At 47.2% G+C, this 19264-nt stretch overlaps 1 long non-coding RNA gene across 2 annotated transcripts; it reads right to left on the reverse strand.

Moving 5' to 3' along the window:
• Positions 1 to 1173: 1173 nt before the first annotated feature.
• Positions 1174 to 11891, reverse strand: LOC144244290 (uncharacterized). Of its 2 annotated transcripts, XR_013338895.1 has the most exons (5): positions 9393 to 11891; positions 5345 to 5522; positions 4244 to 4405; positions 2545 to 3218; positions 1174 to 1578 (listed from the first exon to the last, which is right to left on the reverse strand). It is a non-coding gene; the product is annotated as an uncharacterized LOC144244290 (long non-coding RNA). The 2 variants fall into 2 exon arrangements; XR_013338894.1 differs by having other exon boundaries at positions 1174 to 3218.
• Positions 11892 to 19264: the final 7373 nt, after the last annotated feature.

Below are 19264 nucleotides of genomic sequence, written 5' to 3' on the forward strand. Positions count from 1 at the left end.
GTACATCCCTGGGGGTCATTTTTAGCAAAGGAACTGTGAGCCGGATGCACCATGTCTCTCTTCAGCCTTCTTGACCTCACCCAAGTGTCAGCTCCCAAGCCAGTCATGACTGAGGCAGGCCATCTGGAAGGTCCTTTACTCTGGCCAGCTGGTGAGGGGGGCGCCAGTCCTGCTGTCCAGGCTCACATCATGCAGAAGAGCAGCATGGTTTGAGTACCAGTTCCATCCCTTCCCACCTCTGGGACTCTGGACAAATCACCTAACCACAGTTTTCTTGCCTGCAAAATGGGGATAATATATAGACCTTACTGAGTTATTATAAGGATTAAAGGAGTAACTGTGTAATAGCCCTCAGCCCTGTTCCTAAAGCATCGTGAGCTCCCAATGAATGTTAACTGTCACTGTCAGTATTATTAACATCTGGCATCACCTGTCGTTTTAACTCTTTTGTAACTTGGTGAACATTAAACATAAGGCTCTGATGTTGATAAAGAATCCCAGTTAAATTTTGGGTGGGACATAATTTTTAATTTTTAAACACATTTTTAGTTATTTATTTTGCAAGAGAGTGAGAAAGCGTGCACAAGTAGAGGAGGGGCAGAGAGAGAGAGAGACGAGAGAGAGAGAGAGAGAGAGAGAGAGAGAGAGAATCCCAAGCAGGCTCTACCATGAGCCCAGAGTCCGACTCAGGGCTCCATCTCACCAACCGTGAGATCATGACCTGAGCCAGAATCAAGAGTCGGATACTTAACTCACTGAGCCACTCAGTGCTCCACCTTTTTAAAATTGTTTATTTATTTATGGATGAAAAGTGACCTTTTACTTATTTTTCTCAGCTCTCTACTTTATTTCTCCTTCTCTCTGGTGATATTATTTGTCTTTTCAGTTGTAAGGAAGCAATCAGATTCCACTCCAAGCCCTCATTCTAACACCCTTGCTCTGAAGCATCTTCCTCACTCACCATCTGATTGGATCAATTCACCGATGTTTTCTTTCTTTCTTTTTTTTTTTTTTTTTTTTGTGAAGTTTACAGTACAGGGTCAAGTTACCCGCCCGTGTTCTTCCCGGGACGCTCCTACCCACGGACACGTCTGAGGTGTGGTGAGACAGTCAGAGACATAAAGACACATGTGGGAATAAATGTGTAAATGTATTTAGACTGTATTTGGGCAAACTGGGCTTTCACCACCCTCTAAATTCAACAGAGATGACTACGCAGACCAAACAGTGGTTAGCCGTTGACAACAAAAACCATTTGCAGCCCAAATTAGACACAACAAATCTGGGAAAGAATTTTTAGACCTCCAAACCTTGCAACCCACCCCTCACCCCAGACTACTTTAGGCATCAGAAGAGAAGGGAAGCGTGCACGCCGAGAGGAGGAGGAGGCCGGAGCAGATTCCTTGGGCTGCAGCAGGTGAAAAACACATTTGCCAAGGCAGAGCTTGTTTGCGGATGGGGATGAAGAGGTGGGGCTGTTTGTAGGTCAAGGCCCTCGGTCCTGCTTCTCTCCTGGACGGCCACCAGGAAAAGCTGTCGGAGCTAAGCGGGGGCTGCGTTATCCTCATGCCGATGTGTCTGGTAACAAAGAAGGAAAACTCAGGGTTTCAGAGCGTGAGACTGGCCACCACTGAGGCTGCAAAAGCCAGGGGAGTGGCTGGGCTTGGAGAACCTGGGTGGGCCTCGGAAGGCGGTCCCCTGCTGGACCGCAGAGCCTCCACCGCCCCCAGGGGGCGCTGTCTCGCGGCTCCCAAGAAGCAATGGACGCCTATGGTGGCCCCATCTTCAGATGTTTTAAGAAGTGCTGTAAAAGCTCTTGATTTTCAAATACTGGCAACCGCTCCAGAGCTGTGTACAGGCTGAAGCAAACTAACCTGTCTGCTGGGTCCAGCTTTCCCGGGCAGCTTCTGAAATTCGAGGTGGGGGCTGACTTTTATCTTACCTCCGACGCTGGGGTGTCAGGGGTGGGTTGAGAACCTGCGTGTATCCACGTTCCCGCCTCTGCCCGAATCTTCCTACCGCTAAATTAATCTAGCCTAAGAACTCCTTTGCGGCTTTGAGAAAAGCGAAGCTCAAAAATCAAAGTACCAACCCAGACAAAAACCTTCCAGGTAGAAGCCTCAAAGATTGAGCTTTACTTTTATTTTTTAGGTATTTTGTCATGTCCCAGAATGGTTGGTCATGTTAAAATCACAGGTGTAATAATAGTCACTGATGCTCAGGAGACGCTCCCAGGACAGCACAGGCTTGGATGGGAAAGGACAAACGGAGGCAGACAAGTGACGTACCCAAGGCCACCCAGGAGGCTGAGAATGCCTAGGCGAGGCCAGATTTATGCCCTCCCCCCCAACTTTCAGTTTGGGGCCTGTATTCCCAATCTGCCCCTGGAGTTTGGAACGTCCAGACAACGGCTCGGTGAGGCTCCCTGGGAAGCAAGGTTTGCAGAGAAAAGCATCATGCGTGGGAGGGAAGCTTGAAGTCAGAGGGCACCCTCTTGGTCCCCAGCAGCAGGCCATGGTGGCACCTCTGAGTCTGCACACTGACCAAGCAAGGACTGTCCGTGGGAGCCCGAACGCAGAAGAGGCCAGCATGTCTGGGAGTGAGGACCAGCATCAGAAAAGACACGCGGCACAAAAATCTCAAATTCCAGGCAAGTGCTGTAGCCATTCCATCATCCAGGGCTTCTAAAGGTTGGCGCCCTCCTCTCCCCTGCACAGCGTGGCTTCACCATCACAGCATATCTGGGCAAAGGGAGGAAGAGGAAGGCAACAACAAACAAAAAAAATCCAAAAACAAAAACACAAAAGGCAAGGTAGAGCTCCCAAGCCTGAGATTAAGCCCTAAGGGGCTGGCTGGTAATCACCATGGTGGGAGCAGATCTGTCCCCACACCCGCCTTGCTTTTCCTGCGGATACCAAAGTACCTCTCTCCCGCACAAGCACACGTGAACCTTTCACTTTGTTCCCTAGAGCTCAGACACCGGGGCTGCGTGGAAAGATCTGGGAGCTTGCAGAGCATTGTGGGTACTGACATGCAAATGAGAAGCGCAACCAAGCGTGTCCCACATTGCTTCAGAGGACCTGAATTTTTTATGGTTTGTATGTGCTTTTTGATGTTTTCATTGTCTCCAGCATAACTGATATGCATTCCGATTCTGACAAGTAGAAGTTTCTGGGTGTTGTGTTTTTTTTTTTTCCTTTTCCTGGAGCTGGTCTTCTCTACCTCAAAACAAAACAAAACAAAAATAAGGGGGAAAAGAACAAAATAAGACACAAAAAAATCTGGCGTAACAAACTGAGGTTACTTGAAGTGAAATATTTTAAGCAATCCAACCACAGATGCAACCAGGAAAGGAAAACATGTTGATTCTCTTAAATTCCTTGGAGGAAAGCAGCTCCAACTTTCCCACCTCACTTAAAGGGGCAACTTCCAAAAGGCTGGGGGGTAGGGGGGGCAGTGCTTTTCTTTTTTTTTCATGGTGGTCAGTGGTGTAGAAACCGTTTCTATTATTGAAATACACCCCCCACCGCCATCTGCTGGCATTTGGTCTTAATGAAGTTGGGGAAGTTCATTTGGAAAAAGTGAGAGCCTCACTGGACCTCCCCCACTACGTACACACACAGACACACTTCAAGTGTGTGCTTTTAAGGGAACTATTTTCATTTTACAGCCATTTGCCCTTAAAGGATCCAGAACACCATCCACCCACGCCAAATACCTCAGATTCAGTGGTTTTTCTGGTTTGGCTCAAGGAAGGAATTGCTGGACAAATCACAAGAAAGTCATTGCTGAGAGAAGCCTGCTAATTCCCTGCCCCCCATCTCAGGTGACTAAGATTGTCAGGTAACGGGCTGAGTCTGAGAGGACCTGTCTGAACCTGGACGTGGGACCTTCCACGCATTCCAGTTTCGTTCCAACCTTAGCCACACGAAGAGAAAACAGGGCATATCCTGGGAACGTGAACGCGATGGCAATGTCTCTGAAATTCCTAACAAACCTTGCATCCTGCTTGCCGTTCTGCTCATCCAAGGACTCACAGCGCGTTGCTCCGGGCTCCATATGCCTCCTTCGTCCAAACTCAGCATCATTCTTTGCTTTCAGCACCGCGCTGTGGTTCTGTGGGCCTTGGACAGCTTCCCCACCCCCCCTCGCCAGTGCCCCCCCTCCCCCCCCTCCATCTCCTGGGGGTGAGACCCAGTTGCTCTTTCACTGGGTCTTTGGAACTTCCTCCCACATTCCTTACCTTCGCTGAAATTCCCCCACAGACTCCAAGTGCCTCCAGGCTCCCAGGCCAGAGCTTGGTGGCACCGTCAGGCTCAGAACTGCTCCTCTGACAGCTTCTGTCGCCGTCCTCAGCTCCCAGCCCCCTTCCTGGCTCCCAGGCAGTGTTCGTTCGGAAGGATTTCTGAATGAAAGGAGGCAGCCCTCCATTGTTTAGCAAATGGCTTCGGACACTTGGCATCTAATTTCCACTCAAGGCCTAAGAGGTAGGGATTCGCATTTTCATTTCACAGGTGATAAATTTGAGGCCCAGAGAGGGTACATGACTTGCTCAAAGTCCCCAATTGCTAAGTGTCCAAAGTTCGGGGAGATCTCCCAGTGACACACCCTTTCCCCGGAAGAAACACCTTTGAGTCCTCCATTTTCTTTTCTTTTTTTTTTTTTNCCTGAGTCCTCCATTTTCAAACCACTCCCACAAATGACATTTCTGGGACCTCCGCAATGACCCCCGTCGGGCAGGTATTAATAATAACCCTGTGTTACAAATGCAGGGCCGAGTAGCATAAATCCCTGTATTTCTACTGCTGGTCTGTTCTCTTTTTTTCCAGAACCTTCTTTGAAAGACCACAACAACTGCAGTGATTAAAAAGGAGTCTGAGTCTCCCATAGCATAAGCTCCTGGGAGGGGGAGGAAGGTCAAGTGAGGAATTTGAAGAAGCCGTGTTAACCTTTTCAATTACAAACGGCCTGTAGGGACTTGATTCACGAAACCATGCTGAAGACCACAAGCATTTGTGATCCTTCTAAATATACCCGGTGAGGCTCCGGAAGTATTTCAGGTAGTCAGAACCCAGCTCTTAAGACACATAAATACATTTAAAATAGGAGTAACTGTTTCCACCTTTCTATTTTTTTTTTTTTAAATGAGTCAATGTACTCCAAATAGAAATGTTGGCGGCCACCCTTTCATACCACTATTTATATTTAACTTATCAGCATATAAATGGAAGCTCGGTAGGTTCACCTAACAGGTCTTGGGTTATTTGCTTTCAACTTCAGAGCCAGACAGTCCTGAGTTCCTAGTGACAATAAAAATAAAGAGAGACATCGTAAGCGTTCTCACCTCATCTGCGGCTTTCAGCTATCGAAGCCTTCAGTATATCCAGTTTTCTCCCACCGGAGCATTTGAGAGGTTTCCCGTGGGGAAAGCAGGGAGATGTCAAATGGGCTCAGCTTTTCAGAGAATGAAAAGGAAGGGGACTTCTGGAGAGATGCTTTGTCCCGGTGGCTACAGTAGGGCTCTAGGAAAACGCAACCGGAGCAAATCAGGGCGAACGCAAAAAGGAACCATATTCCTAACTTCAAATAAGAGCTGTCCGAACTCCCCGCGCCCAGCCCCTCCCCAGCACCCTCACATTGTTTGGATTTCAGGCTCTTGAAGAAAATGTATTTCTTTTGACATTTAATAATGTCTGTTGACATGCAACATCCCTGCTAGGGCTTTTCTTTCCTTTTCTTTCTTTCTTTCTTTTTTTTTTTTTTTATTAAATGATGTAAGTTCTGTAACTGATACCGGTTGTCATCAAACATCATAAAGCCAATCATGCCTCAAGTCATCAATATTTATTGTCCCCGGTGGGGGAGAGGCTGTTTTCAGTTTGGGGCAGATGGGTTTCATTTTTAAGTGGGATAGTTAAAGCAGACGCACCTAGGAGCAAATGTCAGGCCGGCAAGATTCTGCCGACAGGGTACAATTGAGATGTTCACGCAGCTGGAGGGAAGGGGATGGGGGAGAGAAGGAGCTGCAAGGAGGAGAGGAGGCACAGACCGCAGAGGGGGGAGGAAAGGAAATGGGAAAAGAGGAAGAGAAAAAAGAGTGTATGCTCCTGGAGGTGTGGCGCTGACAATAACAGAAACCTCCTCTAAAGGATGTCCAGAAACACTTGGGGGAAGCGAGGGGAGGGCAGGCTGAGCGCGGCAGAGAAAGGTCAGGTGGAGAAAGTGAAAGTGAAGTGCAAGAGAAGAAGAAACCGTGAAAGAGAACCTGAAAGAGAAGGTAAAAGGAAACAAGTGAGACAAGATGTGAGAGAAAGTGAAAGCTGAACCGCGAGAAAGGAAAAGAAAAAAAATGATAGTAAAGTGGAAAGTGAAAAGGGAAGAGGAAAGGGATGGGGAGAGCAGTGGAGAGAGACAGTAAGGGAGGGAGGGAGTGGGGAGGCAGGGGCAGAAANACGAGAAAGGAAAAGAAAAAAAATGATAGTAAAGAGGAAAGGGATGGGGAGAGCAGTGGAGAGAGACAGTAAGGGAGGGAGGGAGTGGGGAGGCAGGGGCAGAAAGTCCAGCCTGGTGACAGGCCCCGGTAGGTAGGGGTGGGGACGTCTCTGGGCAGGCCAGTCCCCACCAGGGTCAGTCAGGAGTGGGTGGGGTTTTGTCTTTGGCACCCTCACCCACCTTACCTGTGCCCCCTCCCCCTCTTAGAAGTTCTCCTATTGCACACAGGCTTCTGGAAGGTTCTAGAATTTTCTCACACTCAACCCTCAGGAAAGGCTCTGAGTATTTCATTCACACTGAGGCATAAATGACTAATAAATCTCAGTGGGATACTTCTGGCCGGGCTCAAGTTTTCCTTGTTCAGTTTTCGTTCCAATGGCAAATTCTGAGACATTTGTCAGCCAGGTAGGGAAATTTTTAGGGGATGTGAAGAGTCTCATCCCATAATCAAGTCTATCCTGCTTCCTGACTGTTCTCTGAGGTATACAGTTTGCAGACCCAAAGTCCCTTTTTGGAGTAATAGATGGGGAACGTGTGACAGATCCTTGGGCCCCTGGGATAAACCTTGGGTCCAGAGGCTTCTGCTTGGGACCCCTCCTGGGCTGCTGAACAGAAGGACCAGGAAGTGGGCATCTGGGGGACAGGGGATGAGAAGCCCTCTCCTTTGTCCTTGGGGCTCACTGGAACCCTTGCAGAGCCCAGGGCCTGGGAGGGAGGAAGGGCCAGGAATGGACCGTCTACAGTGTCCTTAAACATCCAAATTCTGCCCACGCCGGCTTTGGTGCTGACGTCAAAGTCAGAGGGAAGAAAGGAAGAAGGAAGGAAAAACCTTAATAAAGAGAATTTCCAAAAAAACTCCTGGAGAAAAATAAATAGGTCAGACCTCAAAGCAGCCCAGCAAAACACTCCTTAATGGTCCAGCCCTCCACTTGCGTTTTTGAAATTACAGGCCTGCGTATTTACGTATTTACGTAACCTGGCCTGAGAGGTAGGCTGGGGCCAGGACCCCTGCCCTCAGCACGGATGAGGGTTCTGAGGCACAGAGGGCCCCTGCGCAGGGTCTCAGAGCATGTCAGGGCGTTAGAGGCGCCAGGCCTGAGGGTCTCATCCACATCCGCCACCTTCTTTCCCTCCTTGTAAGAATGAGAGACGAGGGGCTGGTGTTAGTGCTCCAACCCCCCATGACGGGCCTCTACTTCCCCCACCTTGTCTTGTGCTTTCCGAAGTGGAAAGAAATTGCATTCTGTAGCCCTCCCGCCCCACTTCCTGAATTTTCCAGTCCGATCTGGACAAGTACCAGGACTGAATGCCACCGGTCTCTCCTGTTGGCCCGCATTGGGGCAGCCCTGGAGCTCATTTACAGCCCCACCTTGAGTCACCTGAAATGGCTCCAGGCCATTCCGGCCCAGGCACCCAGCTGGCAAACCAGAGCTCACTGAGGACACTGGGTGCCTGTATTTCTGGAAAACCATGCTCTGTGCTGACTGCCGGCACCAAAGCTGGGCAGGTCATCTCCCCACATCCTCACTAGCATTTTGTCTTTTCTTTCGGACTCTTCAAGTTTTTGCCAGTCAGTATCTCATTGCTTTTTTTATTTTATTTCCAATTTTTTAATGTTTATTTCTTTTTGAGAGAGACAGATCGTGAGCAGGGAAGGGGCAGAGAGAGAGGGAGACACAGAATCCAAAGCAGACTCCAGGCTCTGAGCTGTCAGGACAGAGCCTGATGTGGGGCTTGAACCCACCAGCCGAGAGATCATGACCTGAGCCGAAGGCGGACACTCAGCCAACAGAGTCACTCAGGGGCCTCTCATTGCTAATTTAAATGACATATTTCTAATTACCGATGAGGTAAAACAGTTCTCCATAAATATACTAGCAGTTAGCTCCCTCTTCTAGGAATGGTGCACATCTTTCCATCAGATTTCCCATGTTTCTCTCATTCACTTGCGGTATCTTGCATTCTAGGGTCTATGCCTCTTTCAGTTTCAGACAATGTTCATTATCTCCTCCCCATCGGCCTCCATCAGGTAAGTGTGGTTCCAGTGGCCATGTTTGAACAGATCTTTTTCATTTTGATATAGTCAAGTTCACCAATCTTTGCCATATGGTTTACATTTTTGGTGTCTAATTAAAGAAATCTTTACCACCCTAATGTCAAAAAGATATTCTTTTACATATTCTTCTATTGAAGACGTAGCATTTTTCCTTCAGATTTAGGCCTTTTTTGAGTTTATTTTTGAATGTGGTTTGAATTAGAGCCACGAGTTTTTTCATCCAGTGAGCCAGTTCCCCCAACAAAATATACTAAATAATTCATTTTTTTCCTCCACCGAATCCTAGTGTCCCCTTTTAAAAATGATACATCATGGGTCTCTTTCTAAATGTTTTTTCTTAATTCTATTTGTCTATTTCTGGACTAGAACCCCACGTTTTTATTACCATGCCATTGTAGAATGTCTTGTTTTTATGCTTTTTTTAAGTGTCAAATTAAAGTAAGTTTTACTCTGGCTGCTTTAGGCTTACTCTGATGAAGTAACTCTTTTTTAAAAATTTTTAACATTTTTATTCATTTTTTGAGAGACAGAGACAGACTGTGAGCAGGGGAGGGGCACAGAGAGAGGGAGACACAGAATCCGAAGCAGACTCCAGGCTCTGAGCTGTCAGCACAGAGCCCGACGCGGGGCTCGAACCCATGAACCGTGAGATCATGACCTGAGCCGAAGTTGGCCGTTCAACTGACTGAGCCACCCAGGCGCCCCACTACGTTGTGACTGTTTCAATGACTCTACCAAAAATCCCAAATGTTCAAGAAGGATTATTCTTTAGGTGGTCAGAATTCAAATGCCTCTCAGCCTTGGATGAACCCTGAAAATTGTTTACCTCACAATAGAAACTTACAGGAAAATTCTTTTCCTGGCCTCATGGAGTTTCACTTGACGTGTGCACGTTTGAGCGTGGAAACTTGTGGAGTTCTTTCTGCACCTAAACTTCTTCCCCTCTGGTTCTCTGCCCACAGGGTCCAGTCTCCTCAGCCTCTCCAAAGCCTCTGTTTCCTTTCTTCTCAACCCAGTGAGGCAGCTATGAACTGCTTGAGACTCTCCTGTGTGTGGTGTATTCTAGAATGTTCCTCCAGGAAGAAGGGCAGGGATCATGGGGCTTACCTCATTTGTTTGCTTTTTCTCAGAGACCACAGTTCTGTGCTGCCTGCTGCCTTTTGTTCAATGCCTGAAAGCAGCTTCGTGTATTTTATCCTGTTTTCTAGTTGTTTATGGTAGGATGGTAAGTCCTATCCCAGTAACTTCAACAGGACCATTAGGTGGAAGTCAGAGATGACTTTTTTCATTGACATACATAAATTACTCTTGCATCCGGTAGTCTTGTGAACACTTCTGAGCCTTGAGAGTTTTTCCACTGATCATTACCATTTAAAAATTTTTTGTTTAATGTTTACTTATTTTTGAGAGAGAGACAGAGCATGAGCAGGGGAAGAGAGAGGGAACAGGCAAAGAGAGAGGAAGACACAGAGTCCAAAGCAGGCTCCAGGCTCTGAGCTGTCAGCACAGAGCCCGACGCGGGGCTTGAACCCACAAACCACGAGACCATGACCTGAGCCGAAGTTGGACACTTAACCGACCGAGTCACCCAGGCGCCTCTGATCATTACCATTTGTAAAGAAAGGCAGTTTTTCTTTTAATTGTTATAATTTCCATGTTTTGTTTCTCTTCTATTGTTGTATTGAACAGAAATCTTATACTTTAGTGTGTGGGTGTGTATATATATAGTACATAAATTTATTATATATATTAAATATTTTTAAAAGGAACCTTACCTTTTTTTCTGAGTTGAAAAATCACAATGAGATGTTGAACTTTATTAAGATCATATCCTGGATACATTGAGATAACCATGTGATTTTTCTTTTTAGTACAATCTGGTGAACAACATTGCTAAGATTTCTGAAGTGAAACTATCTTTACACTCTGAAATACAGCTTACTTTGCTATTATTTAACTTAGCTACAGTGTTGAATTTGGTTGGCTAATCTTTCCGGAGCTAGTATCTTTTTACTGTTTTATCTAAGTGTTCCGTGGAGGCATATCCCTCCCACAAAATATGTTTGACAACTTTCTCTCCTTCTGATTTCTGAAACAATTTGTATAAAGTAGGGATTGTCTCTTAATTTGACAATTTAATAGAACTTACTTCCAAAATATTTTTATACTGGAGCTTAACATGACTTTATTAGTTATTTCTATTCTTTTTACCAGTTATTACTCTATTAGTTATTTCTATTCTATACTTCTATTTTTCTTACCCCAATATTTTGGCTTTCATATTTTTCTGATAATTTTTTCATTTTGCTTAAGTCTTCTGATTTTTGGTACACAGTTGTTCGTAATATTTTTTATGACTCTCTGCTGCATCTGTGTAAGTATTTATCTGCTTTCATCATGTATCCACTTATTTATATCTTCACTCCTTTTTTCAAAAGTAGATTTTTCATGAGAGATCCTTATGGTGAAGGATCTGATCAGTGTCTCGACCAGGGTAGTGGACACACGAATCTAAACATGACAAAATTGCAGAGAACTAAGTACACACACATGCGCACACACACACACAAATGACAGCAAAACTGAGAAATTTTAAATAAAGTCAGTATATTTTATTCATGTCAAGATCCTGGTTGTGCTTTGTGCTGTGGTTTTGCAAAATGTTACCTTTAGGAGAAACTGAGGAAAGGGGATGTGAGACTCTACATTATTTGCTTTCATTGCATGTAAATCCACAATTCTCTCAACCAAAGTTTCAGTGAAAGAAATCAGTTTTGCGAGATGTTTGTCCCTCCTTGTTAATGTTTTCAAAATGCCAGCTTTTGGTCTTGTTAGCTTATCTGTTTGTTTTTTTTTTTCCTGTCCTCTCTTTCATTCATTTCTTTTGTATTTATTTTTTCTTCCCATCATGCTTTTCTGAGATTTCTTTTTTGCTACTTAAAAAGTGTAAAAGCTTAAATATCGAAGCTTCGATGATTTGTTTTCAGGGCTTTATTTTTCCTTTTTGACAAATGTATTTAATGCCATATGTTCCCCCTTTTATCCATTGCACAAATTTGACATATAGTGTTTTCATTTGCTTTTAGCTTTAAGTATTTTAGAACTTCCTTTCTGATTTTCTCTCTGACTCAAGAGTAATTAAATAGCCCATTTTTTTAGTTACCTAACAGATGTAATATTTTTAAGCTGATAATTAGATACTGGTTTTTTATTTTCCAAACACAATGAGAAAACATTGTCTGGTTTCTTTCCTTGGAATTTATTGTAGCTAAATCTGTAACAGTTTTGTTTAGGTTCTGTGTGTGCTCAAAACATGATGTATTGTCTGTGTTAAATGCTTTGTTCTATAAACACCGAATTTGAGTTAGTAATTATGTATATTTCGATTGCTTGGTTTTTATTCATGTGTTTGTTTTTTACTTTCGATCAGTCCGGAATCTCTGTTTATTCTTTATCAGTGAATTTCACCTATTTACAATTACTAGTATATGAGGACTCATTTCTGTCACCTTATTCGTGTACTTCCATTTATCTCACTGGCTTAGGTCAAGTTCTCTAGAAGCAGAGCCTGAGACAGGAATTCTTATCCAAGGGACGTATCAGAGGAGGGGCCTCAAGAGGGAGGATCCAGATGCAGAACGGGGCGGGGAAGACTGAGTTAGACCGCATTTCCAGCTGGAGATGCACTTCCACCGGGGAGGCTGGAGCTCACCCTGAGGCTTCCCTGTCTCCCCCAACCCCCAGCCACTGGCCAGCACTGCTGTGCCTCCCACGGGAGTAACACCATCAGTGGTCTGCCCTGGGCAACGTGAGACAGAGAAAAGAGCAAATATTAAAAGCTCGCACACCCTGGGAACCAACCCTCTTTCACTTGGGGTGCTCCCACTCCCCAACCTGGAGACCCACCATCTTCCGCGCACTCTCACTTTGCGTTTTCCGTCCACCTTGCTCTGGGCCTGCGTGGCATCTGCAGAGCTGGGGACAGGGAAGGGGGCGGTGGCCTCTGCCAGCTGGCCATCTCGTCCTACCCTTATTTATTTATTTATTTATTTACTTATTTGAGAGTGAGAGAACGAGTTGGGAAGAGGGGCAGAGGGAGAGAGGCAGACAGAAACTTAAGCAGGCTCCGCACTGAGCACAGAGCCCGTTACAGAGCTTGATCCCAGACCCTGGGATCATGACCTGAGCCGAAATCAAGAGTTGGGAGGTCAGGGACGCCTGGGTGGCTCGGTCCGCAAGGTGTTCGACCCTTGATGCCAGGTGGGGCTCTGTGCTGACAACATGGAGCCTGCTTGGAATCTCTCTCTCCCTCTCTGCCCTTGCCTCATTCTTTCTCTTTAAATAAATAAATAAACTTAAAAAAAAAAAAAGATTAGATAAAGAGTCAGAAGCTCAACCGACTGAGCCACCCAGGCACCTCTCAGCCCACCCATTCCATTTCTCCTCATCGTCTAGTGCTGTGGACCCTCCTCTGAGGACTCTGGCCCAGCTCTGCTGGGTGGGTGGAAAGTTAACCTGGGTGACTGCCTGTGCTCGGAGGACCAACCCCCCATCCTGTCCAACACTATCCATTCTCCCTTCCCCTAGGATGAGGGCTGTCCCAGGAGGCTTCCCCACCTCCCATGTAAGTAGATTCTTGCTGGGTGGGCCCCCAGTCCTTCAGACTGGACCTCACATGCCTGCGTCTTCGGGGGATGGGAGTTCAGACTTGAGCCACAATCCTCCCCAACCTCTACTGTATTATGCGTACTCTAAGCTGCCCAAAATTGTTCAAGGTGGCTCATAATAAAAAAGGAACATGTAAAGTTAGAAACAAAACAATATACAAATAAAGTTCAAGAGACACCAAGTCACATGCACGTGCATGGAGAGGTAAAAGAATTCTTTCAGGAAAACACTGCTGGATTTCAGTCCCAACTTTCCTTTTCTTTCCTTTCCTTTCCTTGCCTTTCCTTTCCTTTCCTTTCCGTTCCTTTCCTTTCCTTTTCTTCTCTTTGAGAGAGAGACAGCATGAGCAGGGGAGGGTCAGAGAGAGAGGGAGACACAGAATCTGAAACAGGCTCCAGGCTCTGAGTTGGCCGTCAGCACAGAGCCCAACGCGGGGCTTGAACCGATGAACTGTGATATCATGACCTGAGCCGAAGTCGGATGCTTAACCAACTGAGCCATCCTGGCACCCCAGTCCCAACTTTTCCTGGCAGCTAAGGTAAACTGGGAGGCACCAGGCCAACTGCAACTGGGGATTATCACTGAATGCGTTCATTTGGAAAATCGGCAGCAAACACTTCTAATTTGAAAGATGTATATATTTTGGGGAGAGAGAGAGCACAAGCTACAAAGGGGCAGAGAGAGAGGGACAGAGAGGATCTGAAGCAGGCTCTGCACTGACAGCAGCGAGCCCAATATGGGGCTCATACCCATGAACCATAAGATCATGACCTGAGCTGAAGTCAGACGCTCAACCGACTGATCCACTCAGGTGCCTCAGACATTTCTAATTTTTAAATTCCTCTTCATCAAAGGCCTGTCCATCTATAAATAGTTTTTCCTTCAAACTCACTTGACAAGGAAAAGAATATTCCCTGACGTTCTCTTTGCATCTGCTTTCGGCTCAATGACTGCTCCATGATGATCCGTGAGGGTCTATGATGCTGGAAGGGGGCCAAGAGTTACGAGAGGAGGAGGTAGTCACCCCAGAGGAGCATGTTGTGGGTGCACCTGGAGACTCTGGGGCTCTGTGTCCTCAGCTTCCTGTCCCCGCTCGGCCTCGGAAAAGCTAAGTGACCCTACTAAAGATACTTAACACCGTATGACCCTACACCTATTTTCCAACCTCTAGGCGTCAATTTCCTCATTTGGAAAATCTGAATAAGACTGGCGCCACCCCCTCCTCGCTGTGTTGTGACAGTGAAATTAGATGATGACCACACAACACACGGCCAGGGATAAAGGAGGGTAAGGTGAGTTACGTGACATCACGGTGGGAGCCAGGATTGACTGACGCGCACTAGTGCCAGACCAGGTGCCGAGGACTTTCTACTCAATTCTGCACTGAGCTCTCCAGGAGCCCTGGGAGTAGGTGTGCATTTTAATAATGAGGAAACTGCCCACGGGTAGATGCGGAAGCTGGATCCCAGAGGGAGGGGATGACTTGCTGAAGGACTTTCTTTCTTTTTTTTTTTTGTTAATTTTTTTAACGTTTATTTTTGAGACAGAGAGAGACAGAGTGCAAGTGAGGGAGAGGCAGAGAGAGAGAGAGACACAGAATCTGAAGCAGGCTCCAGGCTTTGAGCTGTTAGCATAGAGCCCTATGTGGGGCTTGAACCCACAAACTGAGAGATCATGACCTGAGCTGAAGTCAGATGCTTAACCGATGGAGCCACCCAGGTGCCCCTCAAGGTCTTGCTAATGAATGTAGAACCGGTACTATTTCAGACGGTGTCCACAGCCAGCTTCGCTTTGCCTGTCTGAGTCCATTTTAGTGTAGGGTTAAAGAAAACTGAAAAATGTGTCTTCACCATCTCCTGACCTGTAGAAACCTCTGTGGGTTCTGGGAAGGAGGTGTAGTATTGGGCTCAAACGGGGTGTGTGTGTGTGTGTGTGTGTGTGTGTGTATGTGTGTGTGTTTCCTGTCCCCACTCCCAGAGCAATTCATTTCCTAGCTTGAATCCTTGGGCTGGGATTTTTTGTTGCAAACTATCCCCATTTCACAAGTAGCCTCAAGCAACAATTAGTCCTGCCTGTAATTTCTGAATCAAATGGTGGCTTTGGGTAAGAACCGCTAAGGCAGTTTGGAAGCAGATGTAGCCCGAGGTGGAGTCACTCCCAGTGTTGAGGGGAGGCCAGGAGGGAGCGGAAGGAAGAAGGGTGGATGCACTGTCGGGTGTACAGCTTGGAGCTCTGCATTAGGAGGTAGAAGAGTAGAGACGGTGTAGTGGGCAGAATAATGACCCCCAAAGGTGCCCACACTCTAATCCTCCAGAACCTGTGAATATTACGTGACACCTCAGAAGGAGCTTTTGCAGATGTGATTAAAGCTCAGTTGACATGGGGACATGATCCACGAGGGTACAAGGTAATCTGTGAGTCCTCAACAGCAAAGAAACTTCCCTAGTCATATATAGGGAGGTATGTCTGCCGAGGGGGCGGGGAGATGCCTGCCAGGGACTTTCAAGATGGGGAAGGAGCCATGAGCCAAGGAATGCAGTGGCTTCTGGAAGCTGGAAAGGGAAAGGAAATGGATTCTCCCCTATAGCCTCCAGAAGGATTTTTTAGCCAGTGAGATCTGTGTCTGACTCCTTAAGATACTGTGTGTGTTTGTTTAAAAAAATTGTTTTTTACATTTATTATTTTTGAGAGAGAGAGAGATGAGTGGGCAGGGGAGGAGCAAAGACACAGAGAGGGAGACACAGAGTCTGAAGCAGGCTTTAGGCTCTGAGCTTTCAGCACAGAGCCTGACCTGGGGCTGGAACTCGTGAACCTCAAGATCATGACCTGAGCTGAAGTGGGATGCTTAACCGATTGAGCCACCCAGGCGTCCCTAGTGCGTGTTGTTTGAAGCCACTAAGTTAGTATAATTTCCTACAGCAAATGAATGCATTCTGGCTCCAACTCTGCCTTTTGCTAACGCCTCAGCCATGCCATGAGCTCTCTGTGAGCCTCCATGTCTTGATCAGTAATGCGGAGCCAGAATCACTTCTTAGAATCCCAAACATTCAGGCCTGGACAGCCCCAGGAACCTGAAGTCAGTTCAACAATAACATAAAACTGTGTGGCTCTACCCCTTATGTGCTGAGTCTGCAGGCACCTGGCAAGCCTCCTCCAGGCAGCCTCCCAGGAGAACAAGTCCCTCTGTGCTCTAGGAAGATGCCCAGAGCTTCCTCGCCAGGCTCTGCAGTGGCCCCACCGAAAGGATCCTGCTATGGATTTCACAGTCCCTACCGCAGGCCAGCCTCCATGGCGCTCACCCCTGGCTGCCTCCTGGACGCCCCCCTCACCCCTCCCCAGCCTTTTAAAACCACAGAATCCCAGGCCCCACCCCTGATGGGCTGAACAGAATCCCTGTGAGGTCCTACGAATTGCCATTTTGCAAAAGAACATGAGGAAATTGAGGAGACTGAGGATTTAGTCTTTTTCCAATAATTATATCATTCCTATCACTTGGGGCAAGTCATTTGGTCTTCCTGGGTCTCATTTTTCTCATTGCGTGGCCTGAAAATGTTGGACTAGCCATCCCTAAGCCTCCCTCCACAACTGAAGATCTCTCGCGCACGATTGTATCTTCCTTTCATTTCCTGAAGACACCACAGGACTGTATCCCATCTCAGGACCATTGCGGCAAGCGTCCATTTTCTCTGTACTCGACAGTCACTGTAGATTTGAGACCCTGGGGTGGATCTAAACTAAGACTAAGACTGTGGCATAGCCCAGAATTTGTTTCCAAATGTATAAATATATATTTTTTAATTCTTAGAAAGGTAAAATAAAAGCAGCTCCACCAGACATTCTGATGAACACGCAGAGATGGAAACCAGAGCCTGAAAAGATGGAGGTCACTGTGCAAGCATGAGAGTGGGTGGGGGGAGGGAGGGAAAAGGTGAGAGAGAGGGTCGAGGGAGCAGGGAGGGAGAGATGGCAGAGGGTAGGCAAGGGGAGGGGTGCTGTGGGGGGGAAACCAGAAGTTCAGGAAACCCAATCTGCTCCATCTTCAACAAGTATAAAATCTACCTGCTCTGTCTACATCCTCAGGTTAGTGTGAGAAGCAACAGTGTGGTCTATTTGGACCATGCTCTAAACTGCTTAGTGTTACTCAAGACTAAAAGGTTTTCCTTCTTGAGCATGGACCTTAGCAGCCAGCCTTCTGAGACAATGTCGTCATGCTAAGAGAAAAGTGGAGCCTTTGGAGCAACTGGGTGGCTCAGTTGGTTAAGGGTCCGACTCTTGATATCAGCTCAGGTCATTATCTCGTGGTCTGTGAGATCGAGCCACACATGGGGCTCCATTCTGACAGTGTGGAGCCTGCTTGGGATTCTCTCTCTCTCTCCCTCTCCCTCCCTCTCTCTCTCTCTCTCCCCCCCCCCACTTCTGCCTGAAGGAGAAAAAACATAAAAGAGAAAAATGAAGCTCAGAGAAGGCAAGTGACCTGTTCAAAGTCACACCCTCTTCCCTGATAATGTCATTGATGGAAATCAAGCCTGTTCTCTCAGTGAGGAGAAGCAGGCTGTGCTACAGTAGGAAAACACCCCCCAAATGCCAGGCTTTATGTGTCCCTCATTCTACAAGTCTGTCATGGGGCGACATGGGTTCCGATTGTTGTAATTGTGGGGGACCTAGGCTGACAGAGTGGCCATCATTTGAAATCTCATGCGTCACTGTGCTGGAAAGACCCAGAGAGCTCTGGAAGTTCTAGCACTCTGGCCTGAGTGACACATGTCACTTCTGTTCACACTTTTTAGTAGGAACTCATAACATGGCTCCAACCAACTACATGGGGCCACGCGTAAAAGGAAGCATACGGCCATCAGATCTCTCCACGGCAGGAGCTGAAAATACTTGGCAAATGGCACTATTGCCCATCACACCCATGTTTCCGCCCTGGTCCCCTCCATGCTGCCTCCTCTACAAAACCTTTCTCATCCCGTAAATCATATTCCCGAAAGTTCTACGTGACCAAAACTTCAGGGTGTCTTCAACTCTGACCCGTCAGCATTTCATACAGGCCAGGACCGGTGCTTCGTCCCTGAGCCTCAGTGTGCGAGAAACTAATGCTGCTTCCGATGTCATGTGACACTTCATTTCACTTTTCTTTAACAGTTGTAACACATCGACACTATTTAAATGACTTAAAATTGTTTAATCCTTAAAAACGGCTTTGTGGCCATAACTATTATTTCCCCCATTTTGTGGCTGAGGATGGTGAGGCACAGGGTGACTTCCCCAGGGCCGCAAAGCTACGCAGGAGTCAGTGGGGAGCTGCAGATGCACATCATCCTGACTGTCCGGGTGCCCAGCGCCCACACTGCGCTGCTGCGTATTGCCCCAGCAGGGAGGGCCATAGCTGAGGGCCCCTGACCATGGTCTCATTCTAACCACTCAGCCCAGTGCTCAGCCAGCTCCATGGGGGCCACCCCCCTCTCCTTTTGGGGAGCATCTTAGATCTAGCTCCCTTTTCTGCCAAAATGTGCCTGTCCTGTGTCCAACCCCCTTTTCTCAGGGGCTTGCCCTCTGCGGATCTGGTAAATTCCAGGAGAGCTGGGAGGTGCAAAAGATCATTATTTTCCCCTTGACAGTTTTGCTGAAGGCTGGCCCTGCAGCAGATAATCCACCCTGGGCAGAACCAGGCTGGTGGCGCAGGCGGGTGAGTGCTTTGTGATGCAAACATGCACAGGTTGTTCGGAGCGCTATCTTCTAGCAATCAGCCTCCAAGCATCGGTCCAGACTCTGCTTCTTCATTTCAAAGGAGATCCTTAGATAAGGAGCCCAGGATGCCGCAGGATTCTGGGGGGATGAGAGGCTGCGACCATTCTGCTGGGTCGGTGCCCCCATCTTGGAATCGGCAAGTGGCTTCTCTACCTGGAGTCCTTGTGTGTGGGGGGCTTTTGCTGGTGTCCTGATGAGCAAATTCTTTTAACTCAGGCCGAATCTTTCAGTGGGAACGCCATAGAGTTTGCAAGGGAGCTTTCGGAAGCTGAGGGTAAAAACCCACATCGACCACGG

The sequence above is a fragment of the Crocuta crocuta genome, unplaced genomic scaffold (assembly GCF_008692635.1).
Source record: "Crocuta crocuta isolate KB4526 unplaced genomic scaffold, BGI_CrCroc_1.0 scaffold138, whole genome shotgun sequence".
Lineage (NCBI taxonomy): Eukaryota > Metazoa > Chordata > Mammalia > Carnivora > Hyaenidae > Crocuta > Crocuta crocuta.